We start from the raw sequence: 9093 nt of genomic DNA on the forward strand, positions 1-9093 counted from the left end.
CATAAAACGAAGTTTCTAGATATGGAGATTAGAGTTATGCACGCGTTGTTAAAACTTCGTGAAGATTGTTCCATCTACATAAATTCTTCCGAAGACTTTCCATCCTTCTTTTTTTTTAATTTAAGGATAGGAAGATAGAGAAGTACTTTTTCTGAATGAAAATTTTACACGTTTTGTGGTTAGGTTAGATCCATTCTATTACACACAATTCAAACAGGGGGCGCAGAAAAGCGACTCGACTAACTTGATGATCACGTGGAAACCGTTCTAGACTCTGTTTCAGTGTAGTCTCGATCCGGTTTGTATCGGTTCGTAGAGAGGTTAGCCAGGTTTGTCCAAACAAAGGCTGTCGTCGTCCCCCGAGCGAAAATTTCCTTTTATAATATGTCGTTGACTTTCAGAGAAAATCGTCGATCCCGGCTAGGCAATCTTCTTTCGGAATTCGCGATTATAATTTATACCGGATTCGAAACTCTGTGGACTGTGTAGACTTTGGGTACACAAAGAGAGAGAAAGAGAGAGAGAGACAGGGCAGGGGCGGGCTATTATGGAGCACGGCAGTTACGCGGGAGGTTGGAGGTGGAGGAGGAAGGGAGAAAGAGGGGGATAGGGAGAAAGCTGCTCGATGGAGTTCCAGTAAAGAGATTTTCATTATGAATACCGGAGACTGAAAGACACTGTTCTGCGAGAGGTTATGAAAATTTAACACGCCGTAACTCCGGTTTCAGCCGGATCGTATACACACCGCTCCGTATCCATTCTCGAATACTCGATCCGTCTTTCTTTCTCGCCCGCCGTTTCTATTTCCCACCCTCCTCCTCTCTTTCTATCCTCTTTCTTTGTTGCCTTATCCACGGTTTCCTTTCCCCCTCCCCCTGTCACTTGCAATTCTTCTGATTAATAAACAGAAGCAGATGTATCGTTCCGTGGTAAATGATTTTAGTAAAATTGAAAATCTTAGGATTAGGATTTTGATTTGGCTTACGTTAAATTTGTAAAAGTAATCGTTTCAAAGTAAGAGAAAGACAGCGTCGTAACGGTGTTTTACGAAGGCGTAATTTAACGAAAGGATAGGTTTAGCGTAATCGAGGGTGAGTTTATATATAAATGCCTGTTATATTAACCAGCTTATAGCACAGTTGCTGGCAACAATTGTAAATTACAATAATGGCCGCAAATTTTATCGTGTAAAAGGAGATAATTGTACGCAATTACACGGCAACACGCGTTTAATTAAAATTACTCTAATTTTGGGAATGAATTTCCAAGAATTTCTTAGAAAAAGAAATCTAAAAGAGATCAATCAATTTTATGAAATAACAAAATTAACGTCTTTCAACGTTTAACATTTTCTTTTATTATTATTATTAAAACTCGCTGTAATTTTTCTTCTCTCTCTCTTTCTCTCCCTCAAACGATCCATCACGTTAACGAAATAAGCCTTTAACTCTCGTTCGATCGTTAATTCGATGCCGATTTCCGCTCGCCTCCAGAAGGAGCTTCGACCTTGCCTTTCGCCAAGAGGCGATTTATTTCTGTTGCGCACGTGCACCTGCAGGAAAAACGGTCGCTCGAAACGCGTGGCATTCCACGACCGGATAACATTTTCCTGGTTGCTCCGTTTTCGTGCCGGATTCGTGGCGAATTTACGACGGGGCGCGTGCATCAGCGCACGGGAAAATTCTTTCGAACGCTCGTCGAACAACGCTGAATTATGCAAAACAATTTCTACGACCGGTGTCCACACGCTTAACTGGCTCCATTTAATTTCCAAACACGAATCGTGGATAGTTTCCTCGATGTCTGTTCTTGTTTCTTTCTTTTCACGTGTCTAGCGATTTTAGTCTCTAGAATTGTTCACGACAGTGATTCTCATTCACTTGAACGTAAAAGTCCAAAGTTAAAAATCTCTCCCGTTCCAAAATGGAATACGTTTATACGTATGAAATAAATTTACCGATTGTCGCCATTGAATATATATTTCATTGCAGCCCTCTTTAAATTATTTCTCACCGAGAAGAGAATGGAGAGATCGTTAATCGTTTTAAAACTTGAACGATAATATCACATATTTTGGTGAAAATATTATTGGATAACAGAATGAAATATTTATAGTATAGATAAGATACATTAAAAAAAATGAGATATCCGGAAAAACGAAATAAATTTCGTCAAACATTCGCGTCGTAAATTAAATAAAAAAGTAATAAAAATTCGGGGAAAATCGAATACACACAAATTGGAAACGATATTAAACGAAAGTAGAATCTTGGTCGAGCGTCGAATCTTCGCACAAGATTCGTGCAAACTTGGTCGTCCACCATCGTTCCATCTACTAAAAAGTAAACTTTCGATCGACTGAGGGGTTCTCTCGGTGTAACAAACAATCGCCACTCGATCGAATTCGACTTCGCCATCATTCGTGAAGATTCTCACACCGAGAGAAATTGGTACACGTGCGTTACAAACTGTGTGCACCTCGTCGTACCTCGCATTCCGCTCGTATTCTCTTCTCTCCCCTCCTCCTCCCCCGTAGCCGAGATATTCCTCTTCTCTTTCCAGCAGGAGGAGCAGCTCGAAAGGATGTTTGTCGAGTCGAGGCGAACGGTGTTGTATCTAATCCATCGAGGCCGTGGCGCACTTGTTTCCTCTACACACATCGCGGATTCAGATAATACGCGAGCACGAGGCCAACCGACAGAAAGTCTGATGAACCCGGGAATAGATGGCCTCCTCCTCCTCCTCCTCCTTCGAAGAGGAGGATTCCATCGTGCATCGAATCGTGTCGTTCTACGAAGAAGCGTGGCTTCGCAAACTTTTCCAAGTTGTTGTTGTTGTTGTTGTTGTTGTTGTTGTTGTGAAGATGATTTTAAACGAGATTTTTATAAGAACTTCTGTCTGACAAGTTTTGATTGCCTCTCTTTCACTCGGAAGATTGAAGATTTATTTCGGTTATCTCGAGGAATTTTCGAAAAGAACACGAAGGATGGATTTCTTCGCACGGTAAGAATTTCTATTTTCTTTTTTTCTTTTTTTTTGATTTTTAATCATTTCGTAGCTCGTGAAACGTGGTGGATACAGGAGGAAAGAAAATGATCGCAGGTGTTGCGAAAAGTTGATGAGAAACTCGTTTAAAGACATTTACAAATTTTGCAATACTATCGGTTCTATCCTCGAAGTGTATTAACATCTGGATCTCGTTCGTTATACTCCGCCAAGAATATCGTGTATGTATTTTTGAATTTATTATTATTTACAATTTTGTTTCAAATTTAAATTTAGATAGGAAATTCGAATTAACGAGTCGCTTTGTGTACACGTTATTTGTCTCGTTCTCGTATATTTTTGTTTTCAACTCGAGTATAGTTCTCTAGAAGATAGAGAAAGAGAGAGTATCAAAGAGTTTCTCACGATTCTTGGCTCTATCGTATCTCAAACAACTTGTAACCTTAATCACCCCTCGTTTCTTCCTGTTCCATTAAAACTTCACGAGCGGTACGGATTTCCTGTTTCCCTTTAAACTGTATCTTTTAGAAGAAAAGAAGAAAACGATTTCTTACGATTCACATTGTTCCCTCTATAATACAATCATTTATGAATATATACACGAAATATCATTCAAATATTCAGCTTTTTCCGATCCAATTTCTAAACTCTGTTACGAAAGTGTGGCCCGAGCCAAAAGTCAAGAACGTCTTTGTCGCTTGAAGAAGGACGCAAAAATAATCGCGAGTCAACATGGTGAATTACATTTGGCAAATTTCCTCCGGAATACTTGGATTTTCAATATCTCTCAACATTTCAATATCTCTCTTTGACACAAATATGTTGGGCTTTGACTTTTTATAACAAGTTTATTTTCTTGCCTGACCAGTCATCAAAGATCGCAAATCTCGAAATTCTATATATATATATATACATTTCTTTTTCTTTTCAAGTATAATTTTTTAATGTGATAAAACAAAATTTTAAACGTTTTAATACATTTCTGTTATTTTTAGGTGAAATTTTCGTTATCAAAGAATCAGAATTTTCGGGCCAATTTCCAATACTTTTGTACACACGTACATATTACTACTCCATGTTGGAATATTTATCATATTTTTTAAATTTTTAGATTAATTTTTGGTTCGATCCCCACGAAACGATTCCAGAGAACGGTATGACAAAAGATTTTTTTGCAAGAAGAAACAGGAGCAAAGATCGCGACGATCACCCACGTGATAACCCAGTGACACGACTTTCTTTGTACCCAGAAACTATTTTCGACCGGTTATTTACGCATTACGGCGGTATTTATCGGCCGTATCGAGCTCTAATCTGGTCCGTATCCCGATTGCAGGCTCAAGTAAGATCGCGGAGGGGGCTTATCTGTTTAACGAGTTTCCTGCTTCGTTCGTTTCTTCCTTCTTTTTCCCTTCCTATTTCGTTGCTTCCAAGCACGATTGTGCCTCTTAATTCCTTAAATGGCCCGGTGAAAAACAACTGTATGCGAAACTTAATTGTAGGATAAAAATCAGGGGAAATTCAAAATCAGTTTCTGTTTTATTCTTTTAGATGACGAGACGAGAAATTTACCAACATGTGATTACCAACATACGATGAATTTGGCAATTATATATTTCTTTTTAAATACCAAAAGCTACTACAATTTTACAAAATGATTTAAAATATTTTAACGACACGGTTTCATGTTTAATAAGTAAAAGTAACCTAGCCAAGATTTCGTTAGATCTAAACGGAATGAAGTACTTGGAAAACTCTCTGCAAATAATTGCGCCACGATCTTGGGGATATTATTAAGCGAAATAAATCTGGATACAGGGACGCGAGATGGATAATTAATCGGGTTAATAAAAATCCGTACAGTTTACTTATTCGGTTCTCCAAACACGCGACGCACAATGTATGTACTTGGTTCACGAAAGGGTAGAGCACGGGGGTTTGTTTTACAATTAACCGAGATATCGTCATAGAAATAGGGAAGTGGCACGAAGGACAAGGGTTAAACTATTCCACGAGTATTTACACAGCATGATTCACAAATATGCGTCTATATCTGAAAGATAAGATTACGTTGAAAGAGAAGAGAAAACGTATCGTATGCGTAGATATTTGATTTTTTAATATTTAAATTTTATTAAGAAATTACGATAAGGAATAAAATGTGGAAAAGAAAAAGATGGAGGTGTAAAATGTCAAGAAAATAAGTAAAGGTATCTACAAATCGTTCGTACGATTTAAATGATCGAAGAAATCTCGCTTTCGTGTACTATGCATGCCACGTATTGTGAAATAGTTCATCGTCGTCTATTTTTACACGTGTGACGATGTGCGTGTAAATATTTGCATTTCAATTTTTTAATTAGAATTTCGCATGCACGTGTGTAACAATGTGGAAAAAATCAGATGTAAATAAAATGTGCAAACAAATGTGCGAGCTCGTCGATGAACAAGTTTGTAAAAGATAAACCGAAAAGCTTATCAGATAACTGTGGCCAAATGTTTACAAAACTGGACGCTCAGCTTTATGACAGATAAAGTTATTTCAAAAAATAAATCTGTCGGTATTCAATGAAGACGCTTTTCAATGTTACAAAAGGTTTTTATCTGGCGATCACTTTTTTAACCGTATCGAATGAAGCTGGGAATAAAACGAAATTAAAACAAAATAAAGTGAAATGACCGAAACGGCAAACAACAAAAGGAAAATCGCGATAGAATAGAGAACAGGGAGGAGGGAGGAGGGAATTTTTACATTCGCGTTATATTTCGTGTTACACGCGTATAGGATGTTCACTGTAAAATGCTACAAATTATTTTTTTCTGTTGAAATCACTGTTATTGACTTGAAGTTATTTTGTAATAACGCATTTATTGCAAAATATGGTGGAGAATAATATAATATAGTTAATATAAATTATTATAAATTAAAATCAGAGAATATAAAATTATATCCTTTTCTTAAAATAATTAATTTCTAAATTAACATTTTGAACATTCTCAAAATGTCACACTATGATTCTCAACCCCCTCTCTCCGTATAACAATAGATTTCTTGATTATACAATAAAAAAATTTTGCAGATGAATTTTTGTGAGCATGAAAGCACTTTATACGGAGCATCGTGCATATTTTGCGGCACAATTACGCACTGGCACGTGTAATCGTTTATATTTATATTCCTCAAGATCTGCCAACCAAATACCAATCATACTCGATATAATGGAGGTTCAAGGAACCGCGGGACGTTTTCCATTGTTTGCTCGTACATACAAAGCCGCCGACTCGTAAGCCATGCAACGACTACTCATTTCAGCTCCGCCGCTTTTGTAATTCTCCTGTCAATCGATTACAATATGGGCGATTTATCATACTTGCACGTTGAAAAGCCAAAGTATATCCGATCCCATGGATTTATATACTCTTCGAAAGCTTGTTTCACCAGAGTCCTCCTTTTAAGCGCCTGCTTTGTAGCGCTAAAGGCACATTCGGATGTAAAAAAACTTATAATTGACCAGTTTCGTAATCTCAGTGAATAATTGCGCAACGAAATTTTCGCCAAGTGTTTGATCAAGTTCTAATTGATCCTCTATTATTTGAATTAGTGCCAAGTCACTTTGAACGTTACATGAACGTTACATAATTTGAAAAATAAGTTAGATTGAATCTACATTATCCGAACGAAAAGTTAAAAATAGTAGAGAGATACAATCGAATTATTACACGAATACCTATCTGATTGTGTGACGAATTTGTCCCTTATCAGATCGATATAAAAGTGAATTAAATAGAATTAAATATAAAGTAAAGTGTAAACATTTTTCAATTATTTGTAATAATTGTTATTTCTCAAGATTGCGATCCAAAAGGATCTTGATTTTTCTTCAATGATATCATTTCATGTAAAATGTCAAGATCTACGGTTAGAGTGCCATGCTTTTGGAAATTGAACCGAATAATAAACTACTTGTCTATTATTATTATTATTATTATCATCGTATCGATAAATCTCCACTATTGAAAGAATAATTTTACAATTACATAAACAAGTACAAATTAATGATCAACGTGTTTCAATTGCAAAAAAATTTCTATAATCACAATAAAATAAAATATCGATCGAACATTACAAATCTTCAAAAAAGAAAAATTGATATCAACGCTCTCGAGAAGTAAAGAAAGAAAGAAAGAAAGAAAGAAAGAAAAAAAAAATCAATCCTTCACAGATTTCCCCTCCTCGCACAAATTCCCCAATTAAAGGACATCGACGATTTCTCTCCGTTCTCTCGCGACAACAAACGTTTCCTCCGACATCACTCTCTCTCTCTCTCTCCCTCTCTCTCTCTCTCTCTCTCTCTCTTTGCAGAAGGAAGAGAGAGAAGGATGGTCCAATTTCGGGCGGCCGTCTCCCGGCCGTTTCGCGTGGTCCGAGCGCAAATTACAATTCAAAGCTCGTTATCCCGAAAGCGGACGGTCGCGAAGATACTCTCTCCAATAATCCTGCGAAACAATTATCGGCTGACAGCCCGTGTAATTTCGCGGGAGAGAAACAAAGTTGGGAGGGGGAGGAAGGGGTAGGGTGGGTTGGAAGGGCCCCCCTCGTCGATTACCCTGTCCCGTTGCTCGCTTCCGTACGGTAACGATTGCAACACGGGACGGGATCCTCGTGCTCGGTAATTGCATCTGGCCGACCGGTTTTGCTCGTTTTTCACCTCTGTCACCGTGCCGTGATTCCAACCGAAACGAAAACGCCTTTCGTCAAACCGTGCGCGCCGCAGCCTTTTCGTCGGTCGTTTCGTGCACACGAGAGGGATGGGGAGGAGGAAGGGGTTTGCTTCTTCCTCGATTCCTCTTCTTCTTCTTCTTCTTCTCCTCCTCTCTTTCTTTCCTTTATCAGCCACCTCGACCTTTGTTCCCAGCGGCTGTTCGTCGCCGTTGTGATGGACACAATGTCTGCTCGGGCCTTGCGCGGTACTTAATAGCTAGGGATTATTGTTCGGCGTGACCGGGCTTGGTTAGTTGACCGACCAAGCAATTTATTCGTGGATACGAGTCACGTGCGGGGGAGAAATTTTTTTCGCCATCCGCGGTAATCGAGACACGAACGGAGTGGCGGGATTTTGCAATTAGATGTGTGATTATGATATCTTTGATGACACGCGTGCACGCGAATGGATTAGGTTTTTTTTCTTTTTTTTTTTCTTATTAGATATGTTAAGATGTTGCGTGATGTATGAACGGTTGCTAATTTTAATTTTAAGCCGGATGTTTTGTTTTAGCAGTATTATTAGGATTGGGTTTTTTTCCTCCTGAAAATTGCTAACGATTTAACAGTTTGTTTTAATTGTAAGTGTATTTATAAATTAAGCGAGCGAGTTGTTTGGAATAGCTGTTTATATGATCGGAGGAAAAAGTTGGCGTAGTATGACGTTGTGCGTATATTTATTTGCTTGTGGCTTTGCTTGTGGTTATGGAAATGGAATTTATTTGAATTTTGAGTATTTTCTGGGAGCATAATTAGCGTTTGCGGTAGAAAATCGTTTAGATTTTACGTAGCGTGTAATAGATAATTTATTAGATGTTTGTTTAGTTTGATTATAACAAATGGAAAGTAATATATCATTGAAAAATATTAAAAAAGAATTTTACAATTAGTTTGATCAAATTGCAATATTTTTCAAAATTTGTTTCTACATTAGGGGGAAATTGCAAATTGAATCAAAGATAAAAAGAGAGAACAATTTATAGAAATAATCTCATAATGAATAAAGAAGACATTGTCATTCTTAATGAACACAAAGACTTGACACACTTTATTCTTATAAAGCATTTTTTTCTTCAATCTCAAGGGATAATACTTCTTACTACAACAGAATTAGGTCAAGTTTCTGTTATAAAAAGGAAGAACACTAAATCTTGAAATACCTCTTCCCTTTATCAGACAAAGGATTCATAAAAAATATTATGCGACACTCAAATGCTTGCCATAATCTGTAGCGAGGAAAATTATATTTATATCCTTGAAAATACATCGAAAAGAAGAAATGATTATGATTCATCGCGGTATTTTATTTTAATAAAAAAAAAAAA

At 37.3% G+C, this 9093-nt stretch overlaps 1 protein-coding gene and 1 long non-coding RNA gene across 18 annotated transcripts in view; both read left to right on the forward strand.

Annotated features, from left to right (window-relative positions):
* The window catches only part of LOC102673156 (RNA-binding protein Musashi homolog Rbp6), a 795620-nt gene that overhangs the window by 84324 nt on the left and 702203 nt on the right, over nucleotides 1–9093 (forward strand). The window lies entirely within an intron of this gene.
* Nucleotides 7126–9093, forward strand: LOC116185635. Its single transcript, XR_004150500.1, has 2 exons — nucleotides 7126–7175; nucleotides 7206–9093. It is a non-coding gene; the product is annotated as an uncharacterized LOC116185635 (long non-coding RNA).

This window comes from Apis dorsata, unplaced genomic scaffold, assembly GCF_000469605.1.
Source record: "Apis dorsata unplaced genomic scaffold, Apis dorsata 1.3 scaffold_231, whole genome shotgun sequence".
Classification (NCBI taxonomy): Eukaryota; Metazoa; Arthropoda; class Insecta; order Hymenoptera; family Apidae; genus Apis; species Apis dorsata.